This window comes from Pogoniulus pusillus, chromosome 20 (genome assembly GCF_015220805.1).
Source record: "Pogoniulus pusillus isolate bPogPus1 chromosome 20, bPogPus1.pri, whole genome shotgun sequence".
Lineage (NCBI taxonomy): Eukaryota > Metazoa > Chordata > Aves > Piciformes > Lybiidae > Pogoniulus > Pogoniulus pusillus.
In genome coordinates, this window is record NC_087283.1 from 9,450,704 (window position 1) to 9,470,198 (window position 19,495).

Genomic DNA, 19,495 nt, shown 5'->3' on the forward strand with positions numbered 1-19,495 from the left:
ACAGGTAGCTCCTACTCATATAAGCCTCAAGCTGAATTGCAGCAGGGACTGCAGGGATAGCTTCATATATATCACTATTAAGCACAGACAGGGAATACTGGGGTTTGTGCTCATCTACTAACAAGATTGTCCTTCCTTCACACCCTGTTCTGTGATGTGTCTTCTAAATAGAGTTGATAAGCTTGGGCAGATTTGAAGTCACATCTACCAAATTAACTGTGTATGTATGCCCAATGTCACAATACATGTGCTTACAGCTGCAGACTGTAACACCTCCCTGGAGTTGTTCAAGGCTGGGTTAGATGGGACTTTTCAGCAACCTAATGTAAAGAAAGATGTCCCTGCCCATGACAGGGGAACTGGACTAAATGATCTTTAAGGTCCTTTCCACCTCACACCATTCTGTGATTCTATGATACGATTCAGTAACCTGTTTTCTGTACAACTGTCACTTTTCTGTATGATAAAAGTGGTGGGGAAAAAAAAACCCAACAACACTTTGAACTCCACTGAGGCATTAAGATGACCAAGCTATGGGAAGCTTTTTAGGGATTTGATCCTGCAAGGGTTTGAAAATGTGAAGTTTATTATAGTTACAGAACTACTGAGCTGAGCAGAATGAGTCATTCCTTGTGGGCTGAAGAGCACAACCAAAGGGAAGTTCCTATGGCGTAGGCTTTTGGAAATGGTGGGCTGCTCAGGTGCAAAAATAAAGAGAAATATGACCCACAACACTTCCATTTCCTTTCTGAATCATCCACTGAACCTGCATCCCGTTTTCAGATGCACATGCTATTCCTTATAAACCATAAATTTCACTGAAACTGTAGCATTTAATTTACCCCCCCCACACCCTTTTCTTCTCTAGGGAGCTAATGAAAACCCTTCAGAATAGGAGCTTGGTTGTAGTAAGATGTTTTGTTTTGGAACCTGCAAACAGAAGTGCAAAACCTACTTGTGCAAAAGAAAAACTAAGCCCTAAATCTTGTTCCCAGCACACTTAGCCAGTATGGCCAAAATCTTCTTTTCTGGACCACTGCAGAAAGAGAGTTTCTCCCTGGCCAGCTAGAGATGGTGGTTTATACAAGATGTGGCTCTCATGTAGCAAGCTGGAGAGAACAATAGCAACCACAATTACAATCTTGCTGTTCTCATGCTTTTTCCAAAGCGGCTGTTTCTGGACCATCTGGGAGGTTTCAGCTGTGCTCTTGTTCCTGAACCGAGAGTGGTTTCTGCATGCAGGGAGCCTCAAAACCAGCACTTGGTCTACTACTGGATAAGGTAAAGTGATGCAGAATCTGGGTGGAAAGAGAAATAGAAATCTCATTGTGTAGGTCTGGTTTCAAATGTACCTAGTTGGAGAAGGTCCAGAGGAAGCCATGAAGGTGATCAGAGGGCTGGAGCACATCTCCTATGAAGACAGGCTGAGTTGGGGTTGCTCTCCACTGCAAAGAGAAAGCTCCAGGGAGACCTTGGAGCAGCCTTCCAGTATTTCAAGTGGGCTACAGGAGGGTTGGAGAGGGACTTGTTACAAAGGCATGGAGTGACAGGATGAAGGGTGATGGCTTCAAACTGGAAGAAGCTGGGTTTAGATTAGACATTAGGAAGAAATTCTTCCCTGTGAGGGTGGTGAGGCGCTGGAACAGGTTGCCCAGAGCAATTGTGGAGGCTTCAAGCTTGAAGCACTCAAAGCCAGGTTGGATGGAGCCTTGAGCAATCTGGTCTAGTAGGAGGTGTCCCTGGCCATGGCAGGGTGTTAGAACTAGACGATCTTTAAGGTCCGTTCCAACCCAAACCACTTTACAGTTCATTAAACAAATACAGTGAGCATTAAGCCAGTGAGTGGTTTGTAGCCTTTGCTTTCTCCATGCCTCATTTATCATCATCTCACTGAGGAAGGCTCTGGTTGTTGTTTTCCTTTTTGATGCACATTTCTATGGTACTGTCAGTCCCATTATAGTAAGTATTGGAATACAAGAAGCATGACCAAGATGTGAGTCAGCTGTGAAGAGAGGTCTGCCACCAAGAGACCTGACCAGTGCTTATTTTAGACAGACACAGTGATGCTCCATTTAATTTTATACAGTTTGGAGGGTTTTTACATTTGCACTGTGGGCTTTTTCCTACCTTTCCCAGCTGAAATGGATGTACAGAGCCACCAAAATAGTCCCAATGTTTTGGATTGTTTTCTGTTATTTGGAGTAATTGGTAAATAGTTTTTTTAACAGCTCCTTTTGCAACTTCTCCCTCTGGAATCTTTATTACACTGTTTGTTTAGCATTACACAAGTATCAGAAGCTTTGGGGTGAGATTCAAGGTCCAGATGAAAATACAGGGTGTGTGTATATTACTGGATTATCATGATTTATAACATGATTTCCAGGAAAATATTTTGAAGGCCACAGTTCTATGGTCAAAATCCAAGATAAACTCAGTTAAAGGAAAGGATTTTGCTGCCAGTTTACACAGTTGTAAACTTGACTTAAATAGACAAAAACATTTGTCAATGTTTCAGTTTTCCCTGCAAGGATCCCTGGGGAGGAGAGAGTCCTTACATGTGGGCTACAAAATTAAAAGTATGAAAATTAATTCAGGTGGTTGTCAAGTAAGAATGAAGGTAAAATGATTTGGCATCAGTGGATTTTGTTCTGTCTGGTTTTAATCTTTAAAAAACTAAAACCCAAGACCTGTTGAAAAAAAAACAACACTTTGGTTTGTTTACACAGGGACTCTGAAACAAGCTGCACCCAGCTCTGAGGTGAAACAGAAAGGACAGGATAGTGGCATTAGTGGAGAAGCCACACCTGCTTGAAGAAAAGGTGTTTTTGTCCTCAGCTGAGCAGGGCTACTTCCCATAGCAACACATTCTGAATTAGAAAAACGAAACCAAACTTATTCCTGAAACTCAATATATTAAGAACCATTTCAAACTTTGAAGGAGCATTGCTCTGCTTCAGCCTCTTGGATTGAATGTTGCAGAGGAAATCCAAGATAGGTTGATTTCTTTGAAGCTTTTTAGTATGAATCAAGATTTTGGAGGATAAGAGCCATGGTTGGCTGAGGTCCATCGTGACAAGGTGTTGAAAGTTCTGCTGAATTGATGTCAGATTTGGACTGTGATGTAGGCCAGTTTATTGATAAACAGTCCAGTGCTTTTTATCAAACGGATGTAAGTGACAGAGTGCTCTAAGCTCAACAGGAAAGCAGCAGCAGATTGTGAATTGCTGAGCTTTTCTCTGCTTCCAGGATGTTTGGCTGTGATAGGAGCCTGGATGAGAAGGCAGTGGCTGAGGCTAAGTCCAGATAAGGAGGAGGCAATTCCAGTTGGCAAGGTAAAGCAAACAGAGGCTTTATCTTTTCTATATAAAAACATTTGCTAAAATTATGCATGCAGGCTTAGTAACTCGGCATGGAGAGTGCTGAGAAGCTATCTCATGGACAATTTGAGCAGTTACTGCAGTTGTATGTGCAGTCCTGGAGATGGCACACCTGGATTGTGTGTCGCTGCTGAACTTGCACAAGGCTCTGTAAAACCCTTCCAAGGATTCTGCTTTTCCCGTAACTTCTAAAAGGATAAGAAAGAAAAAAGCCATCCAGGTCTGCTTTGGCAGTTACTACTAGGGTGAGGGTATATTCCATAGACTTAATATCCTTATAAAGACCATTTCCAGCAGGTAAGTCCCTCTCTGTTGGATTAAAAGGTGTCTGAAGCCACAGGCTCTGTGTTACTACAGGGCTCACTGTGGCAGCCCACATCACCAGCAATGTTTACATACATGCCATGATACTCAGCAAAGCTTCTACACTTCTTCCCCATTGAAGGGCACTTAATCCTTGTAGGGACACAAGTGAAATCCATAAAAGGCACTAGAAAGTCTCAGATTTTGAGTTGTTTAACCTCACAGCCATCATCCAAGGTAACTGCTGAGTGAAAGCATCACCGAACAGCTCAGCAAGAGACCACTTCTGTGTGTGGGAAGGGTGAGGGAAAGGAGAAGAGATGAAGTTGGGGGAAATGAAAAACTTTACACTGAAGGCATCACCCAAAAGCTCAAAAGTCCATGTCTTTGATCAAGTTTTTGTCACTGAAAGGGCTGTTTGTACTATCAGCTGTGAGAACAGAGGAATTCAACTGAATTTGTTTTCAGTTTGGCTGCATGTTGTGTACTGGATCTAGAGACCAGATGGAGGAACCCACCACAGACTGGCTTGTTCAGAGCTAGTGTCTACTCACTGGCAGCCAAAGCCAGCCATTCCAAAGATAGGCTTTTCCTGAATCAGTTTATTTTGGCATTTCCTGCATGAATGTCAGGGATTGGAGAAAGAGTCCAGTAAGAAATAGCATTTGAAAATAGGAAGATAGCAATTGCAGTTAATTTAATCAACAATGGTCTTAGGATGGAAGAGCCTTGTGGAATGTGAGTTACCATGAATTGAGTTCTGGTTTCTCAGGACAGTGCCACATGTCCACAGCAGAAAAACAGAGCATCAGGTAGCCCATTACTGGGAACTGATGGACCATAGGTTACCATAAAGTAATTTCACAATTACATGTGGAGATCTAGAGAGAGACTTACAAAATAGAATCATTAAGGTTGGAAAAGATCTCCAAGGTCATCAAGTCCAGCTGTTAACCCAGCACTGCCAAGTCACCACTAAACCATGTCTGGGCCTTGACAACCCTTTTGGGGAAGAAATTACTCTGAATATCCATCCTAAATCTCCTCTGATAAATTGAGGCTGTTTCCTCTCACCCTGTTGCTTGTTACTAGGGAGAAGAGACCAACCTCCACCTGTCTCCAACCTCCTTTCAAGGAGCTGCAACCAGAAAGTCTCTCCCTTAAGCTTCCTTTTCTCCAGGTTGAACGCTGCATGCTGTACTTGGCAGCTCACCTACCAGGTCTGGTTACCCAATGTAAGAAATTATTTTGGGGTCCTCTTCAAGAATGCATTTACAACACTGAAAATTACTGAACCTCTCTTCTACCTTTCCTCAGAAACAAAGCCTTGTGATTGTTTCCATTCTGCTTTGGTTTACATCTGCCACAAAATCAGCTGTTCCCTCATCCCTTAAGTCAATATTAAATTTGTCAGGTGATAAAGTTTAGATAGAAGGGGATCAGATCTCAGAAGTCAAGGAGGGATCTGACTTTTTACTGGGAATAGTGAATAAGCTGAATACATTTCTGAGAAAAAAACAAACCAGCAAACAAATAGATTTTCTAGATGTGAAAAAGAAATCACTGCTGCTCCAGCTGACATTATCTGCAGACAGGCAAGTATACACACAGTCTCAGGCTGGCCTCATCTTATTTGTAGACAAGTTAGTAAGTATTTTAAATAACTACATCTTTGACATCTCTCAGTAGTATTCTGAAGCTCAGGGGGTGGACTGATTGTAGTTCTCCTTACACCACATTTGGAGAGGTTTGTGGTTTGTGCTTCTGTTCACAATTAAACATTGTAGTGTCTGTTAAATTCAAAGTCACTCCTAAGCAATTTGCTCTAAGTGTGCTTTGAATTACACTTAGAAAGATAGTTTTCATTGAAACCTGTCAAAAAATTGCAGGGCAAGACTGAAAATTAATTGTTGCTTAGTCTGTTTCTTCATTGCAGTTACAAGTGAAAGCGACAAACGACCCAGCAACACTGACGTAGCAGAGATAACAAAGGACAATGTTTTCATCCTGCTCATGGAGATAAATCATGCAATTAAAAAAGGTATTTCTATCTCTAATTTATCTCATTCTGTTCACTCTTTAATCTGTCAGCCACATTCTCAAATTTCCCTTTCTGCTTAGCTGACAAGAAGAGCAGCAACACTTCCTTTTCTTTGCACCTCTTACAGAGGTGTCCAGTACTATCGGGTTAAAATGCAGTACACTTACATGCAGCATTCCTGCTTTTACTGGTGCAGGTGGCCAGGCTGCAGAGCCTTGCTGGTGGACTCCAGATGGCTTTCAGCTGCTTGTATAAATGCACCAAGGTATTTGCCTTCACGCTATTCATTGCTGTCTCCTTATAATCTTCAGTTCCACCAGCCAAAGGAGCTTTCCAGGGTCTGTCAACCTATCAACACAAAGCAAAGGAGAAAAAATCCTGTGGACATACAGCTTTAAGCTGAGGGATCTCCAGACTTAGTTCTGAAAAATTTTGAGAGCACCCTTTTCTGGTTGGAGAGGTGGAGCTAAGCAAGTAGTTAATTTTCAACTTGTTTCTGGTCTGCCTTCTTTACTGCCTCTACATTTGGTTGAGGAACTGGATAGTTGATGATTATGCTTTCCAGAATAGTTCTCTTCTGGCTCCAGGAGCACCAAAAGGGTTGCAGAAATCATTCTTTTGTATGCAAGGAAAGATATCTTATCGTTTCTTGCAGCACACATGCTCTGAATTTGAATAATTGTATATTTGATTAGTGATAGCTAAGAACTGCTATCATTAGCAGCTGCAGTTCTGAGGACTGGCACTGCTGGAACTGAGGAATTCTTAGAAACCTTGTAGATACACAAGGCTTGCCCAGGAGAACAACAAGGGGAGCAGCTTCCTGCAGAGGGAAGTTGTAGCTCCAAGCACATAACACAGCATTAACATCATTGCAGCCTCCAGGTGAGGCATTTATTCTTCTGAACTATTAGATGCCCCATAATTGTGTATAGACTAGAAACAGATAGGAGAAGCCATCATTACTCCTCTCACTTGCACACCAATTTCACCCAGCTGAAGTGTTTATTTCCAATGGGGAGAACAGGCTGAGATGTTCTCCTGAGCTGTGCTTCTTTGGAATGGAAGCATGAAGAATGTTACTTTAATTTCCACATCTAATTCTAGCAACTTTATCTTGTGTGAAAGACCTGTATAAAAATCCCACCCTTCCATTGTCTTTGAAATGTTTGCTCTTCCACCCATACCTGCAAATGGTGTAGACACAAGTAGCTTCTGAAGTAGAGTTGTAGTTCCTCAGGCCAAGCACAGAATCACAGGCAAGCAATTAATCCTCTAAAGACTTCTTAATAACGTTACAGATTAGAACAGGCCAAATGGGAATGAAGATGGAAAGGTTCCCTGGGTATGTCAGGAGCAGCAAGTTCCAGCTCCTCTCCAACGACAGGGCAATGAGCAGCCAGATCAAGCCAGCAGAGTCAGTGCCCTCTCTCAGGAATGTGCCACCTCACAGAGGCTGAGCACACCAGGCAGAGCTGGATACTGGTAAAAGGGGCCACTGACAGTCCCAAACACCACAAGTGACAAACTAGGTCCAAGGTCCAACCAGAGAGCGGTGAGAGGGAGACAAAGGGTCCAAAGTCCTTTCTAGAGAAATGGTCAAAACCAAACCTGAAGGCAAGCATCCTAACAACAGAGCTTAAGGGGCCAGGGCCGAGCTTAGATAGGCTCCTGGTCTGGGGCTGGAGGCTGCAGGTGAGGTTTGTCAGAGCCATTACAACTTGGTGGTGGCCTTAGTGTCATGGTGGTGCAGAAGTACTGTGGTACCTTTAATAATTCTCATTCTACTTATAAAATCCATGTGATTATTTCCCCCTATTAAGTACTTCAGAGGGTATGTTTTGCATGCTACACAATCAAGGACAGAGCAAGCAGAAATCATAAGAATAGTAACATTCTGCCATTAAAAATCTGCCATTTAAATCCACTCCTTTCTGAATCATAAAATTACCTCCAAAATATTTTTCAATAGCTGGTTTTGTTTGTTAACAGTCTGTGATGTTTTGAATAGCAAACTTATTTTCTTGTTGATGTTTTCATTAAGTATATCTATCTGTCATCTCTAATGTGTAAAGTGCAAGCCTCAAGCAATCCTCTTTAGTATCCTAAAGTGGCAAGCTTATCTGTGCTATTTACTATTCCAAACCCTACTATTTAGAAGAGTCCTTCTTAATGCTTGTCATTTATTCCCCATCTGCCTGCTTCAGAGAGTCTAAGAGCAAGCCCTTGTCAGCCAGGAGTTCTGCCCAAGAGCTGCAAAATCAAAGTTCTGTTGTTGTTCAAATTTGTGGTTAATTCCATGTGCAGAGTGTGAATGAGAACGCCTTTATTTTGTCTTCACAGCAACCAGAGAAGTAAACATCTAGAAGCTTCTCACTGTCACTACCCATCTGAGTTTTGCTGTAAGTGCCTCTCTGGTCAAAGAGGATCAAATTTAATTTCCCCCCCATCCTGATGCTTACTAAAGGTTGTTTACAGTAACAGCACTGATGATAAAAAAAGGTATGCAAAAAATTAAATCTGTGAAGGTGGGGACTGAGAGAAAGCTGTTCTCAGGCAACTTTGGGTTTGAAAAACAGGATCAAACCTTTTAAAATCAGTAGATGGGGCTTTGATAATCCCAGTGGATTAAATAAAAGCCTGATGATGATATAACTACCTGACCAAATAAACACTGTCTGTGGCGAACCTGAACAGAGCTCGGCAAACTGCAAACACTGGCAAAGATATCAGCTGTGTACCAGAGGTAAAAGGGCAGCAGAGGCAGCTGTGAGCGTGCTCCTGGGAAGATCACAGCCAGGCAAAGACCAGACACAGAGCTCATCAGGCAGGTTTCTGAGAAGGGCAACAGCCTTCTGTCAGGTTTTTTTTCTGTGATGAATACCAGGAGATGGAACAGTACATAAATAAAGAAGAGAACATTGAGCTCATGCCTGACACTTCCCACTTATTTCTCAGACTGGTAAAAATGACCTTACAAGACCAGGAACTTTGTCCAGCAAGATGACCAAATGATCTTTTTCTTTCTGCTCTGGGGATTCAGGGCCTTTTCTTCCATCCTGAGTCATGAAAATTAGGAGTATTTTCATTGATGGCATGGAGTTAGCTCAGCACAGATCAGAACTGAGATCAGAGGTAGGACAGAAAATGTCTGTCCTAAGTTGTAGAGCTAACGAAAGTAGGTAGAGGAGCAACCCCCACCATGTCCTGGCTTGCTTTGTATAATAAGAAGTTCTGAGAGAACTGAAAATGGAAGTGGTGTCTAAACAGTGGATGATGAGGAAGAATGGTCTTGAGGAGGGAAAACTTAATCACAGATTTCAACAATTTCCATTTGCTTTCAAGTTTTCTGTTGATAAAAGGAGAAATGCTACAGCTACTTTAAAACTATATTAACATTACCTGTCTTTAACAAACGTATTTTAGGTAACTTTTAATTAAGCATCACTATGTCACAAGATAGAATTCCAGAATGGTTTGGGTTGGAGGGGACCTTTAAAGGTCATCTAGTGCAGTCCCCCTGCATTCATCAGGGACTATCTCCAACTAGATCAGCTCTCTCCTGTGCTGAGTTCTCACCAGAGCAGAGCACAGCACATGCTGTGTTCACAAGGATGTGTTTGTGTTCCTCTCCAGTTATGAGAGTTAATATAGAGAGAAAAATGAATAAAATAACTGAAGCAGAAAGGGTTGGACTTGATGATCTTTAAGGTCTTTATCAACCAAATGATTCTGTGATAGAAACTGAATAAAGAGGGAAACTTCAAGCACTCATTTTGCCTTTAGTAGTGTGGGATGTGATCCATAAGAACGAAAATGATTCCTACAGAGTTCTTAGGGCAAATACTTCCGAGTTACTTCTGTGCCCTGATCACATCTTCTGTTTTCTTCAGGCCTTTGTTTCTATATTCTCATGCTCAGCAGTGAGTATAATTATGAATGCTTATCACTTGTTTAAACAAATGCTTTGTTTGGCAACCTTTGTTTTCCTGCTCCTGCTGCAGCTGCAAAATTGTGTGCAGAGTGTGTTAATTTTTTACCTTTGATGCTATGGTAAGTTTTTTTCTAACAAAAAAAAAGAAAAGGAAACCAATGAATGAGATACCAATCTCTCCTGATCCACACAAAACATGTGAAAGCAGCAACTTCCTTAGGAAACAATAGTAAATGAATGCTGATACAAGGGTAAAATAAGCTAGATACTTCCTGGAACCAAATGATTCTTCATAACAGGAGAGAGAAAAGTTAGCACGTACAGAGGAGACAAAAGAGAGAGGGAGAGGCACTGAAAAAAGAGGGTGAAAAGGTGACAAAATAAACCAGCAAAGAAACATCTTCTTATTTTATTTGGGACAAACAGGCTAACAGGACAACAGGATGTATTTTCTTCTTTCATGTGTTGGTACTGTAAAGGCAAGAAGACAAATTTGGGGCTGTTGATTTAAACACAAAGAAGGCCACCACTGTTAGGTTGTGAACAGAAATATTTTCTTTCTTCTGCAACTGACCTCTATTTTTTGTCATGAAGAGTATTTCCTACCTGGCTGTGTCAGTCTCAAGAAGAACAAGTGATGGGCTGCAAATACAGAGTCTCTTTGTGATTTGTTGGTGTAACCCAAATTTTAAGTAAGGAAAGATTGTAGAAGGAAACATCCTATGCTCTGGAAGAAATTATAGGGCACAAACACTTAAAATCATATTTCTGGTAAAACCCCTTAGGAGAGCTAAGTTAATTGTATGTTCTACACTGCTGTGATGATCAGGGTGAACTGGATTGGCACACTTCAGCCTTTCTTGGTGATAAATTGCTACACTATCTTTTAATTTCATTGCTGTCTCTGATCAAAGGTGTCAACGTCAGTTGGACCCCAACAGTACTTCTTGCAGTTCGTTTGATGACTACAGGTGAGTTGTAGAATTGGTTTATGACAGTGAAAGTTTCTGTTGTTTGTGTGCTTTTAGCTGAGAAATGATTTACTGTCCACACAGAGAAGAATAGGACCTCATGTCCTCAGCAGGATGTGAGTGGATAATCTCTAGGAGGGAATGTACCGATGAGAAAATAGACCAGCTTTTACATAGGTTTGGTTTGATGGCAAAGGCTTTTACCATCCGCATTCCACAGGAGATAGAACACTGCCATTTCTATCACTGTTCTGGCTGGGAGCTGGCAGTTGCTTGAGCACAACAGAAACTGTTTGGCCAATCTGTTGTGGAGCAAATCAGTGCAGCAAAGTGTGAAACAATCCTGTGCGAAAAGTCAGTTTATAAGTAGTTTAACCTTTGAACTTTTAATCTGTTTGTGAAGGAAGACAACACAACAAATAAATCAACAGACTCAGCTGAACAGTTACCAGCCTGGAAGCAGAAGCAAGGGTTTTCCTGAAGCATTGGTTGTTAATTCCCGGGCTCATGACAGCTCTTGTTCTGAAAACAACAGCTTGGGAAGTCACTGTGAGCCCCGTTGAAGAAAGGCACAGCTCACGTGCCTCTGTCAGTATAAGTTTCCCTGCCTGGAACACAAAACCCCTCACATCCTGCTCTCCAACACAGTCACTTCAGACAGATGAACAGAAGGAATTGGTCCCCTGGGGTCTGAAACAGTTTAGAAACTGGAGCTTCTGTGACACGCATGATTTAATTTCATACAGGTAGAGAAGTCCTGCTGTGAACAGCTTGTGAATGTGACAGAGCTGCAGCACCTGAGAACAGCATTGCAAGCCACTTGCCCAACAGCCTTGGCAACAGCTCCACTTAGCCACGAGTCTGTAGATGTTGTGGTGACTAATTGCAGCTGAACCAGAGTGGGGTCAGTTGCATGTCATGACACTGCAGAGCTTGCTTAAGGAATGTTTTAGTGCCTGAAAGACACCACTGGCCATGCCAAAGCTGAAAAATTAACTATGGTGGTCTTGTTTGAGCAACAGCGTGATACAAAAGGACATAGTAAAATAACCTAATGTTTCTAATGTTCCAGAGCTACTTGCATACTTACTCCCTAATTCCTTCTTGTGCTTCTGCATATTTTTATCATTCCCAGAAGGTTAACAGAAGGTTTTCCACCTTCTCCCAGTCATTCTGTTCTCACACCAAGAAGAATCAGTCTGATGATCCAATTTAAGCAAATTCCCACTTGCTGCCTGTTCTGCAGCTGTGTTCTGAGCATGGTGACATTTTTCTCCTTAACATGACAGCTCACATTCACATCATCCCTTTTCAGAGATGCAAGTGCTCAGGAGCCACTTGAGCAGGAGGAAATTTGATGGAAAAACTACAGAAAGGAGTAGGAAAAGGGAAATGTGGCTCAGTGCAGGTGATTCTTGAGGTGCAGGTGATTCTTTAATCTGTTTGCTGACAACTCTGCTGGTCAAATCCTGTGTCCTGGCAGGTCTGGAAATGCTTGATGCAAACCCAGACATGGCAGTGGAGTCTGCAGTAGCCCTGAGATGCTGTCACAGGAGGAAGTGCAGAGCTGTGCACAGCAAGCACATAGCCATGTTGTCCAACATGCTGCCACGTCCCTCACTGTCCTTGGACACATGGCAAGACCCTGTTGTGGTCTCCTGGTGCAAGAAAGTGGTTTTTCATAGAATCAGACAGGTTTGCATTGGGAGGCACCCTTCAAGATCCTCTAGTCCAAACACCCCTGCAGTGAGCAGGCGCATCTGGAACTGGAGGAGGTTGCCTGGAGCCCCAAACAACCTGAGCTGGTATGCTTCCAGGGATGGGGCATCTCCCACCTCTCTAGGCAGCCTGGGCCAGTGTTTCAGCACCCTCAGCATAACAAATCACTTCCTTCTTAATTCTCCTTCTTTTAGTTTAAACCCAACACCTCTAGTCCTGTCACAACAAGCCCTGCTAAGGAGCCTTTCTTACCGGCCCCTTTAAGTACTGAGATGCCACGGGAAGGTCTTCTGGAGTCTTCTCCAGGCTGAACAACTCCAGCTATCTGAGCCTGTCCCCAGAGCGGAGGGGTTCCACCTCGCATCACTGCCCTGGCACCCTCACTCAGGGTTGCTAGCAGGGCGGGGGTGCAGGACAGGCTGACGAGGGGACAGAGGAGAGTCGCTGTGCAGACGCCGACGGCTGCGCTGGGTGTGCGCGGGGCTGCCGCGCGAAGCGCAGACTACAGTTCCCGACATGCAGGGCTCCAGGCGCGGGTACTACAGGTCCCGGCGTGCTCGGCGGGGGCGGGCACGCCGCGGCGGCGCGCTGCCCTCTGGGAGCCGTAGTCTGTCCCTGCGGCGCGGTGGCGAAGGGCGGCAGCGCGGCCGCGGCCCCCCTGCGCCTGCGCGGGCAGCCGGGGCGGGCGGGGCCGCGGGGCGCAGCGCGGCGGCGCCTGCGCGCTGGGCAGAAGGAGCTCTCTCGCGAGGAAGGACGCCATTATCGCAGCCGCTCGACAAACACCACGAGAATTCGGCCCCGCACACGGTAACCGCGGCGCCCCGCGGCCGGACGGCTGGGGCTGAGCTCCCGGGGGGCCCGGCGCCGGGCGTGCCGCCCCGGCCCTCACAGCCTTCCTGCTGCTCACAGCGCTGCCCGAGCACCCTGGGCCGACAGGCGGCGGCTCCGGGGAGGGACCGAGGCGGACGGGGGGGCCGCGGGCCCCCGCCCCCTCACCCGGACAGGCCGGCGGGAGGGGGGCGACCGGGGACTCGCCTCCTCCCGTGGCGGGATGCCGGAGCTGGGCCCTCTGCGGGGGGCTGCGCCTCCTCGCCCCGCTCCCCGCCTGCCTTCTCCGCGTTGCGGCCCGGCGGGGGCTGTCAGCCCCTTGCCGGGGCTCCCCGGTGCTGCTGACCCCCTGTCTGCAGAGGACCGCTGGTCATCCCTGCGGGCCGTGCGGCGTTTGAGACTGAAGGGCTGCTGTGTCCCCCTCCCGGTAGTGGTCCCGAAGACTGTGCCCTCTCCTCCACCTTCCCGAGGCTTGCGTTTGCTGGATGGGAAGGAGGGAGCAGGTTGGAGCCTCCCCTCCGTTCGGGTCGCGCACACGCTGCACTGCAGACAGGGTTTCGGGAAGGAAGGGGGATCGCTGAGTGCACTCCTCCCTCTCTCCCTCCCTCCCTCCCTCGCTCCCTCCCAGTCGTAGGAGAGTGTAGATGCCTGGTGACATTGGTGCTGCCTCTTTTCTCCTCACTGCTTGCAGGTAGCAGTAATGGCAAGGGACTGCTGCTTTTCACACGCCTGCTAGTGAAGGGGGACGGGGGGCGAAAAATAGCCTCCTGAGGTGATGTTTTTCTTGTGTGACCGTCTAGTCATAGGAATGGCTTTTCACACCCGTACTGGAGTTGGTGTTTTCCAGCTCTTCCTAGTCGTGATCTGTTTGACAACACACCGGGTCATCCCATTTTCCTTATTTGCAATTCCAAGTGTTGCTTTTTAAAACATAGATGCTTGAAATCCTTGGACAGGGAGAAGTGGTGTACTTCACCAAATACAGCCTTTTTAGCCTGCTGTGGTTCATCTAGTTCATGCTTTGGTTTATTTAGAGCTCTCAGGGGGAGATGTTTTTGTTCCAGTAAACAAGTTTAGAGGGGTGTTAGCAATTGAGTGATCCCTTTAATGGAAGCAGTTTTCAAATTGGTTCAAAATGATTGTTTGGAAACTTTTTTTGTGCTACTTTTTTGCTTCCTGTGTGAAAATTGCCTTAAGTGTAGTACTCTGTTGATGGCAGGCTTTCATGAAACAAAATTTGCACAGTTTTGCGTCCAGCATCACTAAGTTTGCAGATGACACCAAGCTAGGAGCAGGTGTGGATCTGTTGGAGGGTAGGAGAGCCCTGCAGAGGGACCTGGACCGTCTGGACGGGTGGGCAGAGGCACATAGGATGAGATTTAACAAGGCCAAGTGCAGGGCTCTACACTTTGGCCACAACTCCAAGCAGCATTACAGGTTGGGGACAGAGTGGCTGAGAGCAGCCAGGCAGAGAGGGAGCTGGGGGTACTGGTAGATAGTAGCTGAACATGAGGCAGCAGTGTGCCCAGGAGAGCCAATGGCATCCTGGCCTGGCTCAGGAACAGTGTGGCCAGTAGGACAAGGGAGGTTATTCTGACCCTGTACTCAGCATTGGTCAGGCCACACCTTGAGTACAGTGTCTTGTTCTGCGCTCTTCAAGAGAGATGTTGAGGTGCTGGAACCTGTCCAGAGAAGGGCACCAAGGCTGGGGAGGGGCCTGGAACACAGCCCTGTGAGGAGAGGCTGAGGGAGCTGGGGGTGTGCAGCCTGCAGAAGAGGAGGCTCAGGGGTGACCTCATTGCTGTCTACAACTACCTGAAGGGAGACTGTAGCCAGGTGGGGGTTGGTCTCTTCTCTCAGGCAACCAGCAATAGAACAAGGGGACACAGTCTCAAGTTGTGCTGGGGGTAGGTCTAGGCTGGATGTTAGGAGGAAGTTCTTCAGAGAATGATTGGCATTGGAATGGGCTGCCCAGGGAGGTGGTGGAATTGCCATCCCTGGAGGTGTTCAAGCAAAGCCTGGCTGAGGGCACTTAATGCCATGGTCTAGTTGATTGGCTAGGGCTGGGTGCTAGGTTGGACTGGATGATCTTGGAGGCCTCTTCCAATCTGGTCGATTCTATGATCTTAAACAAAAAAACCCAAACAAGCAAAATGGCTTTGCCTTAATTTCATAGCAGTGTCCCTTGAAAGAATGGATTTCCTCTGTTAGAAATTATTAAATGTGTTTGACATGGATGTCCATAGAGATCAACCAAAATAACAACTTGTTTCTGGAACCCTTGCTCTCTACATTAAATGATGTCTTGGCAGCAGTTCAGTAATACATGGAAAGATGTTCTGCAGAAAGTCTAGTCAGTTTATTGAAGAGAGTAAAAAGATGTTTGTTTGCATTTGGGAAACACTCCACCTCCATTAGAGGATGAAAATATTTAGTAACCTTTTTCTTCTGTTGTATAATTTATAATCTGTTTTACAGTAACTGGCCTTAATTATCCAGCTGTGTTTAAGTTACTGGGTAGTTACAGCACAGGCTTTAAATTTTAAGGTTCTTTTAAAGGAGTAATTGATTAATAACATTTGGAGTAATTGAGTAATAATGTTAAGGTATGGTAGTAGTAAGAGGGAGTGCTAATTATCAATGCTCACAGTTGAAAGGGTTCCATCAGCACCCGTTCTGCTAAGCATGTAAAAGGCTTGTTTCCTGTCAGTGCTGTTTTAACAGAGTACATCATTCTTATGTGCTTTTTTGACTGGTTAGCTGAAGATAGGTGAGCTTCTAGTCCTTGCTCCATCCAACCAAAAGTGCTGTGTACAGGTTCACATTGATTTTTGCAAGGAGTGGTAATTTGGTGAGGGATTCAGTCCCATATAATTGACAGTCATTTGCTCACACGTGCAAGGACTCGAGGTTGTCTCTGCTCTTTAGCTTGGGGTTTCCTCTAAGCTTGTGAAGAAGCATCATATGTGGAGGAAGAACACATATTGTCAGAACTTCATTGTCTTCATATTTTACATTGAAGAATGCCTGGAGGTTGCTGTGGTGCTTCTTAGGAAAGAAAGACTCTCAGTACATTCGTTTTGAAATGAGGAGAGATGGGTGTTTGTGCATAGGAGCTTTTGTCCCAGAGATCTACAGAAACTCTCTCAGTTGAGCAGAACAGTAAGAGCTGCAGTAGGAGGAGGTAATGGAAAGCTGATGAGTTGAGTTAAATCAGCACAATGTCTCTGTACCCTAAATTTTACTAATAAAATTGATTTGATTTCTTTTAGCTTGAAACTTAAGTAGTTAACTACAGTAGTAATCTTGGTTTGTTTTTCTTACATATTCTTTAAAAGGCTAAATACCTTTTAAAAATCAAGTGAAAAGAATAAAATACCCTTAAAGTCACATCAAACACTTGTTTTCTTGCAGGTTTAGGTTTTAAAGCTACTATTAAGCACTCAGTTTTTCCTGCCACTTCTTAGATTGTGTGGTGTTAAGCAGAAGTGCACAAGAGGATTAGCTTCATAAAATCCTTTGCTTTTGGGACTTTAAATAAACTCATTTGTGATGCTGTCTGTTGAACAAAGTTATTTGATCCTGCTTTCTGTTTGCACACTCCTGACTTAGAGCACCTAAAGGAAAAAGACATGAAATTCCAATTCTCCTCTGAAAATTGGAGCACTGTATTTCATAAGGGGGGGGGGGGAAGAGAATGTGCGACTTGTACCCGTGGAGTGAATTCACTGCAGCTGTAACATTAAACGCCCTTTCCGTCCTTCCCTGCTCCTTGGACACACCTCTCTCTCTAGCAGCCTGTGCATATATAGTCTTACAGAAAAGTTTGAAGCTGGAGTATGATACTGTGGCTTATTTTTCTAGAGGAGGGAGAGGGAATGACAAAAGAGGGTCAGTCTGTACTAATGAAAGTATTTCAGAACGTGAAGAACTGCTTGCTCTGTGTTTTTTTTACTGATGCTCTTCAGTTTATTTTCATAAGTATTTTTGGTCAGTATTTAAAAAAACATTGATGCTGTCCCTGTGTTTTTAAATAGTGCTAAGGTCTGTTTCAGCAGCTTGAATGTTTCCTTCCCATGGACAGCTACAGGTGGTCAATCTATTTGAAGACTTTTGATGGGCAGATTATTTGTAGTGTATTTTGTTTTGGCCATCATGCTTTTTGACAGTAGGAGCCTATGCCAGCGCTGAGGTTTGTTCTTGTCCCTCTAGGAATTGCTAGATCAGAAGACTTTGCAGTGTATAGAACAGCAGTGATGCATGTACTGGGAAGTATACAACATGATTAAAAAAAAAAAAGTCTGTTTTAGGTGAGCTGAACACACATACAAGAAAGCATTTTGCACAAATTTCCCTTGAACTTCAGTCAGGAGCTTGTCACTTGTGGATCCTGGGCTGTCTGCTGTCTGTAGACTAACCCAACTTTTCAAAGCAAAGCCTCTAAGTGATAGAGCAAAGCCTCTTTCCTGTGAAGAGGCAGTTAAACTGGGAAGTTATGGTATTAGAAGGTCTTAAAACCCTTCTGCCAGTGAAAAACCCATGTGCTAAGGGTGTCCTACAAAGCATGTTGGAGGAGGTCAGGGTCCGGTCTAGGGCTTATTCCCACATCCTCTCTTTGTTTGCTTCTGTTGATGAGCTTGTTTTAACGTGGTGAAGGAATATGATGAACAGAGGAAAACAGATTCTGGTGGTGTCTGTGCTTTCCTGCATGGACCTGATAAGTTGTGGTGGAGCACTCCATGGTGTGCACACAGTGTCTTGGAGATGAATGGACCAGCAGTTTTGGGTGTAGAATAATTGATCCAGAGGCTTCTCAGCAAGCTGGACTAGCATGGGGCAAAATGTTTTCCTCAGCAGTCTCTCGTGGTTGGAGTTTCACTGGTGAGCATTTTCATCAGTAGGGTGGTGCTGGTAATGTGATGGAGGTGTGACGTTGGAGCTCTGCTCATGTTTCTCGGCCTGTGCATGGCTCAGGAGTACAGCTCCCAGATGCAAGGGTTGGTTACTGTTACTTTTTATGTAGCGAAAGGTCATTCCTGCAGTGTGTCTGCTTCCAGAAACATCTACAAGCAGTTTCCTGCACACAGTGACGTTTCTAAGAGATGTTTTCCTTGGCTTTAAGAAGTTTGTGATTCTTCACTTTCAAAAATTAGGGATGTTGTTAAACTTGGTGAGATCTGAGTCAGCCAATTTTGAGTTGGATCAAAGATTCACCCACTGATACCTGCCTACTGCTGGGGTTTCAGTTTGAAATGTACTCTGAATCCAGTGATCTCTTTAATCCCACAGAACAAATAATATTCTCCACCCTGAACCTGATGCTTATGAAAAATTGGCTATTTTTAGTTAAGTAAAAAGTCCTCTTCTATCTACCATGGTAGAGGTAATTTCTGTCACTTTTAATGTGTTTTCCTCAGAAAAGATGAGTTTGTAGTGTTATGTGTTTTGGTTTTATCCATGTTTTCTAATAAAGAAACTTAACTTGACACCCCTTCCCTTCAGCCCCAACTATCATACATGTTTTTGCAAGGTATGTAAAAGTAACCATTTTCTGTTTACCTAAATTGCAATGTTTGGGCTGTGGAGTGAAGCAATATTTGCTTTGGCATAATTAGTAAAGCAGGATGCAGTTTATGGATCCTTGGGACAGAAGCCTTACCTAGACTGAATTTACCTGCCTTTGTAACAAGTCCCTGTTCAGCTATGCTGGAGTCCTGCTTCAAATGAGAGGCCACAAGAAGGTCTCCTTGGAGCCTTCTCCAGGCTTAGCAACCCCACTTCTGTCAGCCTGTTCTCACAGCAGAGATACTCCATCCCTTGGATCATCTTCATAGCCTCTTAACAATTCCATGCCTTCTTGGGGGTGGTTTCTGGTATAGAAAGGTACAACCATCTCTCTGTAAAGACATTGCTATGGCTCATTAGGTGTGATGTTTTAAGGTATGGTTTCAATCTGATTTTGTGCAGCTGCCTTCATTAATTGGAGTACACTCTGAGAGCATTCAGCTCGTGCTGGTAGTCTCACCAAAGCTACATCTGATCCCAGGATCTGCAGGATGTTTTGGAGTGTTTGAATTTTCTGGACCAGGCTACGCAGAGAGGTTGTGGAGTCTTCTTCTCTGGAGAGATTCCAAACCTGCCTGGACGTTGTGATCCTGGGCACCCTGCTGTGGGTGACCCTACTTTAACAGGAGGGGGTTGGACTGGATCTCCAGAGGTCCATTTCGAGCCTGACCATGCTAGGGTCTGTGAAAAGAAAGAGATTTTTATTGATGCTACAGTTTTTGTGAAGACCTTAGATCTATTCCACATAATTGTGATT

The 19,495-nt window shown here is 44.5% G+C and overlaps 1 protein-coding gene and 1 long non-coding RNA gene across 3 annotated transcripts in view; both read left to right on the plus strand.

Moving 5' to 3' along the window:
• Positions 1-1,167: 1,167 nt before the first annotated feature.
• LOC135184388 (uncharacterized) lies at positions 1,168-11,691 on the plus strand. 2 transcript variants are annotated; one of them, XR_010306001.1, is made up of 6 exons: positions 1,168-1,281; positions 3,247-3,332; positions 5,617-5,721; positions 8,065-8,123; positions 10,570-10,626; positions 11,030-11,691. It is a non-coding gene; the product is annotated as an uncharacterized LOC135184388 (long non-coding RNA). The 2 variants fall into 2 exon arrangements; XR_010306002.1 differs by having other exon boundaries at positions 11,373-11,691.
• A 1,367-nt stretch (positions 11,692-13,058) lies between these two features.
• Positions 13,059-19,495, plus strand: part of BANP (BTG3 associated nuclear protein) — a 167,170-nt gene continuing 160,733 nt past the window's right edge. Inside the window, exon 1 of the mRNA XM_064160088.1 lies at positions 13,059-13,152. The gene's annotated coding sequence lies outside the window, so the exon portion shown is untranslated. The remainder of the gene's footprint in view (positions 13,153-19,495) is intronic.